The sequence below is a fragment of the Crocuta crocuta genome, unplaced genomic scaffold (assembly GCF_008692635.1).
Source record: "Crocuta crocuta isolate KB4526 unplaced genomic scaffold, BGI_CrCroc_1.0 scaffold479, whole genome shotgun sequence".
Lineage (NCBI taxonomy): Eukaryota > Metazoa > Chordata > Mammalia > Carnivora > Hyaenidae > Crocuta > Crocuta crocuta.
The window spans coordinates 2,088,205-2,101,441 of NW_027531875.1; positions in this window are offsets into that span (position 1 = coordinate 2,088,205).

A 13,237-nucleotide genomic window follows, 5' to 3' on the forward strand; every position below is an offset into this window, starting at 1 on the left:
TTCTATTACTACTAAAGATTAATTCTATTTATATGTAGTTTTGATCTAATTTGTAAAATCATAACCATAGTGAAATCAGCCAAAGTCACATTAGTAAAATTAAGTTAAAGTAGTCATTTTATTTAATAAGCTAGTTTATCTACTTAACAAATAGTTATTGATCACTCTTTCTATCCTTGAGAGGATGAGGTGGAATCATCACAAGTAAAGAGAAAAGCCCTGATATGGAGGAAAACAAAAAAGAAACAATGGTGAAAGAGGGCTGGTATTCAAATAAAGCAAGGTAGTAAAGTAGTAATAGAAAATATAAATAATAAACCATAGTTTATTTTTTTGTAAACTATGAAAAATCACCTGAACAACCAGACACAGAACCTGATTTTGAAATAGCTGAGCACACAAGAAATAGGTGAGGTGATTAGCACATTCTCTTCCTATCCTATTCTGGATGAAAACAAACAAATGAATGGAGTAGAGGAGAAAGGTCTAGCAACTTTGACAATCTTCTAACTATATAAGAGGTCGTTAAAAAATAAGAGGGAATTTGAGACATGAACAATAATGAAAGTCTCAACATTTCAAAGAAGAAAGTCTTTGTAGCAGATGCTGATTTTTAAAACTCATTTCAAAATACAGAAGAGAATAAGCTGAATTGAAATAGTTATGTTTGTTTTTCAAATACTTATAACTAGTTATGCTTATTTTCAAAGCAGCTGAAATAAAAAAAAAAAAGGAAACTTAAACCTAGACTCTTTAGCATGGGGAATCTAACTGAAACTGAGGGGTTACTTAAAATTTTTTTTAACTTTATTATTTATTTTGAGAGAGATAGAGACAATGTGAGTGGAGGAGGGGCAGAGACAGGAAAAGAAGAATCCCAAGTAGGCTCTGCACTGGCAGCACAGAGCCTGATGTGGGGCTTGAACCCACAAAATTCTCAGATCATGACCCGAGCCAAGACCAAGAGTTGGATTAACTGACTGAGCCACCCAGGCACCCTGAGGGCCTATTTTTATATCTAGAATGTACAGTATGATCTGAATAAGAAGATACATAACAACATATCACTAACTGACATAATTTAAGATTAACATATAGAATAATTGAGCATGGTACTCACCAAGGTGTCATTATTAATTGCTAATTTTATATTCTAATGAGTATTCATTTTTTAGCTTTTCAAATTAAATATAAAAATACCAATATTAGTAAAATTAATATAGCAACCTAAGAAGACAGTTAACATAAATGAATTGGTATCTCAATATTTTACCATTTAGCAAGATGATGCTAAGTAAATGGATTAATAACTATTACTGAGTGATTTGAAGTGAAGCATGGCCATGTTCAAATAAAAATCACTCTACTTTATATATTAGGAAACTGTGATTGAGAGAATTTAGGAGACTTAAGTCACAGAGATAGTAAGTAGTAGAACATGGGCCACACCAAATCACCACGGAACACGTCACTATGTAATTGAAAAATAAAGTCATTTTGTATACAAATATTATTCAAGTCTAAAAAAATTAATGGCATAAACAAAATTGTTTGAAACTTGTAAACAGTTTATAACACATATAACAGAGAGTTCATCTTTGAAGTGTATATGTACACAATATTGATAAGAGAAAAAGCCAACAAAAGTAAAACAGAGAAAGTACTGAAGATATACGCAGAATGAATATGTATACTATACTGTTTACATATATATGTATATGTGTATGTGTGTGTATATATATATGTATATATATATGCATATATGTATATGTATCCAAGCTCTTTAATAATCAAGATATAGGGGCACCTGAGTGGCTCAGTCAGTTAAGCGATCAACTTTGGCTCAGGTATGATCTCACAGTTCATGGGTTTGAGCCCTGCATCCGGCTCTGTGCTGACAGTGTGGAGGCTGGTTGGGATTCTATCTTTTTTCTTCTCTCTCTGTTCCTTCTCTACTTGTGCTCTCTCTCTTTCTCTCTCTCTTTGTCTCTCTCTCTCAAAATAAATTAACTAAACTTAATTTTTTTCTTAAAAAATAGTCAATATATAAATTACACAGTAATGAAGTTCCAGTTTAAAATCTATTAAGTTGAATTGGTCAATAATTTAAAGTAACCAAAAATATTCATTTCTGACTCAAAAGTTAAAAGACTTTAATTATCATACACTATTGGTAGAAAAATAAATTATTTCTAAGTGTGAAAAATAATTTCACGCTATATCAAGGACTGAACATTTAAATTCAATTTAAAATAAAATTAAACTTCTAGGAATAGATCTAATGAAATGATCAGGGATTTATGAAGATTCTCATCACAACATGATTTATGGTATAGCTAAAACTGATGAAAATTATAGATAATATGAGAAGTATTCAGTAAATATTAATATATTTATATATTTGACTAAATTCAGTAAAAGCATGTTTAAGTTTCATTTAACCTAAAATAACAAATAAGTTACTTGTTTTAACTATGCATCCTCTAGAAGCTTGGTTACCTATCCAACATCCTTGCTAAACAGCAATATCAATTGATTTTATTTAGTTACATATCACTCTGTACCACATTATTTATAGGCAGATGATTATATATGCAGTTTACACGTAAATCACGATTCACCCATTTTTAGTGGAACTGTGACTCTTATGGGTGACAGGTTTCTTTTTTTTTTTTTTAATTTAAAAGCATTTTTTTTAACATTTATTTATTTTTGAGAGACAGAGGGAGAGAGAGACAGAATGAGAATAGGGGAGGGTCAGAGAGAGCTGGAGACACAGAATCTGAAGCAGCCTCCAGGTTCCGAGCTGTCAGCACAGGGCCCAATGAGGAGATGGAACTCAGGGACCATGAGATTGTGACCTGAGCTGAAGCTGGATACTAAACCAACTGAGCCACCCAGCCATTTTTGTCCTGAATGATGGGTTTAAAGGTAAGCATGTGACCAAAACAAAAGGGAGCCCTCAAGAGCAAAATTTATCAGTGGAGTCAGCAGATTGGAAGGAAGAAAATAATCTGGGTCCTTCAGTAGCTATTAAACTATGCTAATCCTATTATATTTGAAGTTCACTTTTAAAATCTTCAGTACATCAGAAAATAAATTCCCATTTATTTTAGTTTGCACTTTAATGATTTGTAGACTGAATGAACCTCTTAATCAAATGCCATCACAATAAACAATATGTAGGAGGAAACACCAGTAAACACTGGGTAAGAATGCCATCCCCATAACTAGAGAACTGACAAATTTTGTAAAAACTAGTAGAGGTGAGAGAATGAGGTGAAGCACTAAAAGACTACCAAATGCAGACAAAGAGACTGGTTGGGGAATAAACAAAGACCCTCAAAGGAGTTTCGTTAACAAATTATCTCTCTCTCTCTCTCTCTCTTTTAATGTTTATTATTTATCTTTGAGACAGAGACAGAGTTCAGAAGGGGAAGGGCAGAGAGAGAGGGGAGACACATAATGTGAAGCAGGCTCCAGGCTCTGAGCTGTCAGCACAGAGCCCCATGTGGGGGCTCAAACCCACAAGCTGTGAGATCATGATCTGAGCTAAGTTGGATGCTTAACCGACTGAGTCGCCCAGGCACCCCAACAAATCATCATTTGAAGCAGAACTGACTGATACTGAAGGAGGACTATAGAGTAGCCTTGAAGAAAGAGGAATCAAAGTATATTCTGATTAGTTAGAGCTTTTACCCTGGGTGCCATTACATTGTGACATCATGTTCCAGAGATGAAACATGAGAAATTTTACACATGAAAATTTACATGTGTAAAATTTCTCATGAGAAAATTTTACTATCTGAACTATTATTTGTTTAAAATCCACTTTTAAAGATTCTTGGAGATCTCAGTTAAAGATCTGATTCTTTCTTATCCCTCCCAATAAGTTTTCTATTTGTTTTTTTCAGAAGTCTGGAATCTACTTTAAATTGATAGTAATACAGTACGCTGAGTTTGATCATGCAAATAGTGTAGTTCAGGTTAACATCCTACATAAAACTAACCAGTCATCTGAAATTAACACCAGAGACTGTTTTTTTTTTTTTTTGCATTAAACAATGATGTCATAGGAAGTCTCCTTGACCTTTGTCTATTCTGGCAGGATTTAATACACAGTATACACCTTCTTGGAGACATTTAAGCAGGGCTGTTTTTTCATACTGCATGGGTCCAAAGCCCCCTTCGCACTGCCATATTGCACCTCTTGCCATCCTGTCTTTAAATCCAACATGCTTAGTCTGCTTGTATTGGTAATTATCATAAGAGAGCCAGATACTTCAGAGTTCATGTTTTTAACTCACAGTGAAGGAGCTACCTTACTTACTTTCAAATTCATCTTTTCATTTTAAAAACAGAGTTTTTGAATAACTAATATTGTTATATTTGGTATTCATGCACTTAAATTCAATGACAGGAGGATTTCAAGGCATCTAGTTTGTCATAGAAAGAGAAAGCCCTGTAGGAAGAACTGTCTAAGTATAATAATTTTTTATGCAATGTTAGTAGAAAAATAGCACACATGATGTGTGTGTGTGTGTGTGTGTGTGTGTGCATTTGTGTGTGTACAATTCCATTTAGGTAAAAGTACATGCATGTGTTTATATATTTATATGTTACATATGTGTGTAGATACATATAGACATACACAATATGCACTTATATACATATATGTAAACGCAATTGATATTATGTGTATATTTCCAGTAGGCATAAGTATGTATGTTTGCATATGTGTACTGCATACATGTATGCAGACATATATATTTCATTGGTATATAAATTGTGGTTTGCCATTGTGATGAGATTTTCAATAATTTTATGTTCTCATTTCTTCTGTTCATCTTCTTGAAAATACATAAATTTAGTGTTATTATTTTGCATTTCAGTGTTATTTTTATACTTAGTAAACAAATAGCTTATTTTAAAACAAGGAAATAGATTTTCTGAATCTAATCAAGATTAGAATTCACCCTTTTGGCCTCTCAGCTTTTATAATGCTTTTACTTTTTTATATCGAAGTCTTAATCCACTCCTATGTGATAAACTATTTAATGATGTAATTCACATTTTGTTCCTCTATCTACACTTTGCAGGAACTAATAAAATGTGGGTATTTAATAATGTTAGACAACACAGGTCAAACAGACACTCAGCCATTCCAATAGCACTGACTCCAGGCAGAAGCCAATTTAAAGTGCTCACAGAAATTCATTTAAGAAAAAGTGGGAACTACATGTGATTATGTTAAAAATAGCACTATGTTAATACTGACAGAAATGTCTCATCAATTATATGTGTTTCAATACTAAAACTGCTTTTCAGTTAAGTTTTCTAACTTAAAGCTGCAAGAATTGTGACATTTTATCCCAACTGAGGAATATGACAGCTAAACAATTGCTGACAAGAGTATACAGTCTGTTTTTTTGAGACTTACATTAGTTCTTTTTTAAAAACAATGTTTATTTTTGAGAGAGAGAGAGAGAGAGAGATTGGAGGAAGGGCAGACAGAGGGAGAGAAAGAATCCGAAGCAGGTTCTGCACTGTCAGTGCGGAGCCCAGTGCAGGCCTCAAACTCACAAATAGGATATCATAACCTGAGCCAAAAAGCAAGAATTGGATGTTCAAAGCACTGAGTCATCCATCCACCCCGAGATTTACATTAGTTCTTGAAAGCGATGATCTGGGTCAAAAATTCTGTGAGTCTTTGGTGTTAGGTAACTTCTCTAATGTTTGATTTCAGCTAGTTTCCAAATTATACCCCTAAGAACCTTACTTCTATCTAAATATACTCACGTACAAAAGGAGGCTATAAATTCCACCAGTTAAAAAATATTCCATTTAGTTTCTAATTAATAAATTAACCATTAAAAGGAATATTTCAAAGTACAGAAACACAAACCAAGAAATATTGAAAATTTAGTATCTACTCCTTGAGTGTCAACTGTTGGTGAGTTCAGTTCTACTTAATTTTTAAAACTCCACCAAATAGAATATCTATGAAGCCACTGAGTCATGCATGATTGACTTCTTCCTAAAGGTTTTCCACTGAGGGATTTACTATGATTATCTTGTTAAAAACAGCATTAACAACAAGCCCAGTTAAATGAATACTGTATTCCTTACATCCATTCAGTCTATCAAGGAGAAAACTATCATATTCAATTACTGTAACTATCAATGAAGAAAGGATAGTGCATTCAAAAAATGGTGGTGAAATGATTAGACACCCATATCCAAAATATGGTATACACAGACTTTACTATGTACATCAAAAGTAACTCACAATGGAACATGGACACGTAAATGCAAAACTATAAAACACCTAGAGTAAAACATATGAGAATATCTATGTACTTTGGGTGTGGTGATGAATTTTAGGATATAACAATAAAAACTTCATGAAAGAAAACAGTTGATAAGCTAGATTTCATCAAAATGTAACGGTTCTCCTCTCTGAGAAACACTGGTAAAATGATAAAGCAAGTAATAAACAGAAAATATTAGCAAATTGCTTATTTGGTAAAAGACTTGTATCCAAAATATACAAAGAGCTCTTAATATTCAATTATAAGACAACAAACCAATTTAAAAATGCACTAACATGTGGTCAAACACCTCCTCATAAAACATTTACATACGGCAAACAAACATTTAAAAGTATGCTCAATACCATTTGTCACTAGGGAAATGCAAGTTAAAAATTAAACAGGGTCATCTGGGTGGCTCAGTCGGTTGAGTGTCTGACTTTGGCTCAGGTCATAATCTCACAGTTTGTGAATTTGTGCCCATTGTCAAGCTCTGTGCTGATGGCTCAGAGCCTGGAACCTGCTTCAAATTCTATGTCTCCCTCTCTCTCTGCCCTTCCCCTGCTCATGCTCTGTCTCTTTGTCTTTCAAAAATTATTAAGCATTAAAAAATATTTATTTATAAAAAATAAAATAAAAGTAAAAATAAGTAAAAATGAAACTTCTCTACATAATTGTTACAACAATAAATATCTAATAAACTGACAATACCAATTGGTGAGAATGAATAGCCACAGGAACTCTCATTCAAAGTATAACCACTTCGGAAGATGGTTGATGATTTCATCCATAGCTGAACATAACTTTATCAAAAGATCTAACAACTATACTCTTAGGAATTTAGCCAACTTTTGAAACCATATGTTCATACAAAAATCTGCACATAAATATTTATGGTAGTTTTTTTCATAATCACCCCAAACTGGAAGTGAGCAAGATATCCTCCAATAAATGAATGCATACACAAACACTATTACATCCATACAAAGGGGTACTTAACTATACAAGGATAAAAAAGGTATGCACTGTCAATGCACACAAAGATATGGATGAGTCCTAAATCCATATAGGTAGGTGAAAGAAGCCTCTCTGAGAAAAGAGTATGTAGGGAATTCTGGAAAATAAAACTATATAGAAAATAGAAATGGAAAGAGATTGATGATTGTCAGAGTTCCAAAGAAAAAGGAGATTAGTTAAATAAAGCACAAAAGGTGTGATGAGGTCATGAAACTACTCTGTTTGAAGATGTAACGATTGTATGCACTTATTAATACTAACAGGAATTTATAACACCATAGTGAATTACAAGAGAAATAATGAAAACTAAGATATGCAAACTAAAATAAATGTATTTTTAGGACTTTGAGAGATCCCAGGGTAGAATGCAAAATGTGACAAAATTATTTTAATGAATAACAAATGTAAAGGAAAACTCACTGAAGTGTGTGTGTCTCTAAGGGAGGAGGTGATGACCTAGCTAACTTTGCAAATGAGTGGCATATGAAAGAATACCAGCAAAGGGAACTATGACAGGCGCCATTCTCTATTTGATAAAATCGTTTCTTAGGGAAATATGAATGGCCCATTCTGGACTCATATATGTATACAATTAAGGAATGGATAGTGGATAACGGGAGCAAAGTTTCTAACATTTGGATTGTGAGGTTATACATAAACAAAGGGAGGAGGCTAGAATGATCCATATGGTAATGGTTCAAAGTTTGAGATTTCAGTATAAACTCATGTTTACCTTAATAATAATACAGTGGTTAAATTTAAAATTATATATATATGTATATAAAAATGGGTTAGTATACACACATATATTTGTCAACTAAAAGGGTCTGGAAATAGGAACACCCTAGAAGCAAAAGGCAAATTTGATTTTCAGATCTTGATTTCAAGCACCTAAAAGCAACCAGGACACCTTAGAGAAAAGCCTGGTCTTATGACAGAGGCAGGAAACACATAAGATGAGGCTGGAACATTTTGCATGTCAGAAAGCAAAGAAGTGCTCAAATGACAACACAATGATGGACAGAAGTCCAAGAGACACAGGAGTCAAGTGAAAGAGCTCCTAATAAGAAGCTATGGAAAAAAAAAAAAAAACGGAACAAAAAATTCAATGAAAACGAATTTTAAAATGAAGCTAACCATAGAGTACCTTTTCCAAAATTATCAATGAAAACTGAGAGAGTCCATGAGGAAATTTAAAAAAATTAATTTTCAAATAAGGTTGAAAATTCTTCACAGTATACATTCTTAAAGAAATGAAGAGCTATATAAAACTTTACATATTTATATTTCCATAGTAAATTTGTTTATTTTTATAGCACAAGTTTCCTAAAATATATTTGGTCACAGAATATTTTCTGGATAAAACTGTTAAATCCCTATATACATATACTGGTCCTCAGAACAGGCAGTCAGAATTTTTTTTAATGCTGTTTTAGAGGATAAAGAGTCCAGTACAATATATATTAAGCTCATCAAAAGAGCTCAATTACTAAGAAAATATATGTCAATTCATGAAAAGGGTCCAATAACTACAGGTAAAGTTTTAAAATAACTACAATTAAAAAAAATCTTACCAAGCATATAGGCAAAGAACCAAAAACGAACTAACAAAACAAAAATCATTAAGCAAAACAAAACCAAAAAACCTTCAAACAAAACATAAAGTGCCTTCAAAGGAATCAAACTCATAGTGTATTCAGAATTTTTCTGTGTACCACTAGATGCTGGAATACAAGAATTGACCCAAATTATTTAAAACCAGCAATCCAGAGTTGTATGGTGCTCCCATGTGGCTTTCCTTTAAGGCTAATTGAATGTTCAAATTCTTATTTTCCAAGCATCAGGAACCATCCATCATTTCTTTCCATATCTTTCTAGTCATATCCATCTTTTCTCAAAATTGTGTGTTTGTCTTTTGAAAATGATATATACTAAACTTTGTGAAAAATAATTTAGGAGAAATATATATTTTCAATAAAGCTGTATTACGTGTATATCTGTAGAAGTACAGTTGATGTCTGGAAATATAATTTTTTCATTGCTATATACTCCACATCATTAAGTTTAGTGCCAGGTAGTACTCCAGTATATATTTTTATTGTTTTCTGTTAAAAATAATGTTATCATAACAAGTTAAGTCAGTATTGGGAGCAAAGAAGATAGATGATATATCACAAATAATCTCTTGAAATGATTTTTCTCCTGTGTTTTTATACTAAATAGGCTTAATTGTAGTAAAGTTAAAACAACAAGAATTGCTTAGTGATATACGTAACCACAAAATCAACTATTTTATCTCAATGTTAGTCTTATGGACCTTTTTTGGTCATTTAATACATAGACTATGGGTCTATATTTTGTCAGATACTGCATAAAGTACTTAAAGTATAAGAGACTGTCCCTTTCTCTACACTCAGATTTTTATGAGGGCAGAGGAAATCACTACAGCAAAACTTCATGATAAAATGCATTCATATATAACACAGTAATTCTTGCCTTCTGTCCTTTGCTGTAAGCTCAGTCAGGAATTTCTTCTGAAGGCATCATGGCAGAATCTTATGGGGCAGTTTGTACTTTATCAAATCAGGAAGTTCTATCAGTAGATGTCACAGTTTACCCTATGTCTTACATGATGGATGGGACATAACAGGCGGAAGCAAACTGAAGGATACTTAAATATGAGCAACTCAAGAAAGGCAGAAAAGATCACTCTTTTCATTGAAGAACATGTAGTTTTTTTCTGTGCAAAGGATAGTTTTGGTTAGGGAAGAATAGGATGTAAGACTGAATATAGATAAGTCATATTGTAAATGACTTTGTTGGTTGTAAGGGGTTTGCTTGCCAAAGGTAGCTATTAAAATATTTTTAACCATACTATCTTGATGATTACAGCTTTGTAGTAGAGGCTAAAGTCTGGGATGGTGATGCCTCCCGTTTTGGTTTTACTTTGGCTATTCAGGGTCTTTTGTGATTCCATACAAATTTTAGGATAGTTTGTTCTAGCTTTGAGAAGAATGCTGGTGCAATTTTGATTGGGATTGCATTGAATGTGTAGATTGCTTTGTGTAGTAATGACATTTTAACTATATTTATTTTTCCACTCCATGAGTATGGAATGTTTTTCCATTTATTTGTGCCTTCTTCAATTTCCTTCATAAGTTTTCTATCATTTTCATTATACAGATCTCTTATATCTTTGGTTAGGTTTATTCCTAGGTATTTTATCTTTTTGTGCAATTGTGAATGGGATCAGTTTCTTGATTTTCTGTTGCTTCATTGTTGGTGTACAGAAATGCAACTGATTTCTATACATTGATTTTGTACCCTACAACTTTGCTGAATTCATGGATCAGTTCTAGTAGGCTTCTGGTGGACTCTGTCAGGTTTCCTATGTAGAATATCATGTCATCTGTGAAAAGTGAAAGCTTGGCTTCTTCTTTGCCAATTCTGATGCCTTTTATTTTCTTTTGTTGTCTGATGGCTGATGCTAGGACTTCCAGCACTATATTAAACAACAGTGGTGAGAGTGGACATCACTTGTCGTGTTCCTGATTTCAGGGGAAAGCTCTCAGTTTTTCCTCATTGAGGATGATGTTAGCTGAGGGCTTCTCATAGATGGCTTTTATGATGTTTAAGTAAGTTCCTTCTATCCCGACCTTCTTGAGGGTCTTTATTAAGAAGGGATGCTATATTTTGTCAATGCTTTTTCTGCATCTATCGACAGGATCATATGGTTTTTATCTTTTCTTTTGTTAATGTGATGTATCACATTGATTGCTTTGCGAATATTGAACCAGCCCTATAACGCAGGAATGAATCCCACTTGATCATGGTGGATAATCCTTTTTATGTGCTGTTGAATTCAATTTGCAAGTATCTTGTTGAGGACTTTTGCATCTGTATTCATTAGGGATATTGGCTTATAGTTCTTTTTTTGCTGGGTCTCTGTCCGGCTTGGGAATCAAAGTTATGCTGGCTTCGTAAAATGAGTCTGGAAGTTTTCCTCCGATTTCTATTTTTTTGCAATAGCTTGAGAAGAATGGGTATTAATTCTGTTTTAAATGTCTGGTAGAATTCCCCAGGGAAGCCATTTAGCCCAGGGCTCTTATTTGTTGGGAGATTTTTGATAACGGATTCAATTTCTTCACTAGTTATGGGTCTGTTTAGACTTTCTTTCTCTTCCCATGTGAATTTTGGTAGTGAGTGTGTGTTTAGAAATTTGTCCATTTCTTATAAGTTGTCCAGTTTGTTGGCATATAATTTTTCAAAGTATTCCCTGATAGTTGCTTGTATTTCTGAGGAGTTGGTTGTAATAAATCCATTTTCAGGCAGAGAAGGACAGATACCATATGTTTGCACATATAGGGGAATTAAGAGGAACTTAACGGAGGACCATGGGGGAGAAGAAGGGGAAAGATAGTAGGAGAGAGGGAGGGAGGTAAACCATGAGAGATTCTTGAATGCTGAGAACAAACTGAGGGCTGATGGGGTCGGGGAGAGGAGAAGGGGGGTGAAAATTAAAAAGAAAAAAATATTTTTAACCAAAAGAAAAAAAAAAAAAAGAATGATTAAGGGGAGAGGAGGAGGCAGTATGTAAAATGGAAATATAAAATGCAATGAAATCTGGCCATGTGTAGCAACGTGGATGGACCTTGAGGGTGTTATGCTGAGCGAAATAAGTCAGGCAGAGAAGGACAAATATCACATGTTTGCACGTATAGGAGGATTAGGAGGAACTTGACGGAGGAACAAGGGGGAGAAGAAGGGCGGAAATGGTGGGGGAAAGGGAGAGAAGCAAACCATGAGAGACTCTTGAATGCTGACAAAAACTGAGGACTGATGGATGTGGGGGGAGGGGGGGATGGGCATGGAGGAGGACACTTGTGGGGATGAGCACTGAGTGTTATGTGGAAACTAATTTGACAATAAACTATTAAAAAAAAATAAAATAAAATGCAAGTATATAAAATGCAAGTAGGGAACTGTATTCTGCTGTATTCTGCTTGTACTATTTTAATATTATAGGTAAGATAAAGTACTAAAATATAAATGTAAACGGGTAAAAGATTAGGGTGTTTAGAGACAGTTTGGAAATATAATGAAATATAATGGAAATGATTGGAGCTGGATTAAATAGTGACTCGTATAGAGGTAAAAGTGACTTATAATGTGGTAGAGAGAACAGGAGAAATAATTTTGTGAGGAATGATAATAAATCAGGCTTTAAGGGAAGTTTAGTTGGAAGACATGTACCAAGTGGTCAGGTATATGATTTGGAACTACAAATCTACCCATTTGAATCTCCAAGTATAAAGTGAGTAGTTGAAACAAAGTCACAGAGTATCAGATATTGTCCAGGGAAGGAGTTCTTTTGGAACGTAAAACAAAACAAAAAAAAAAGTCAGGAAATATATTGTTTTATTTTTTTAATTAAAAATTTTTGTTTTATTTATTTCTGAGAGAGAGAGAGACAGTGTGAGCAGGGAAGGGGCAGAGAGAGAGGGAGACACAGAATCTGAAGCAGGCTACAGGCTCTGAGCTGTCAGCACAGAGCCCGATGTGGGGCTCGAACCCATCAACCATGAGATATGACATGAGTTGAAGTCGGACGCTCAACCGACTGAGCCACCTAGGTGCCCCAATATACTGTTTTTCTACTTCATTTTTGTACTTCTAAAAATAAGTTCCTATGTATATTTTAAAAAGGTATAGTCATAATAATGAAGTTATATTCTAACAATCAAGTAATTGCTCTACTTCCATCATTATAATGGTGATAGAGAAGCTTCCAGTTTGCCCATGCATCTATTTGCCAAAGGATAATAAGGAGATATTGTAAATTTCTCCCAGTTACTACCCAAAGTATGTTTGCTCATGTCAATCTGTATAGTTACTTGATCCTTCAGTCA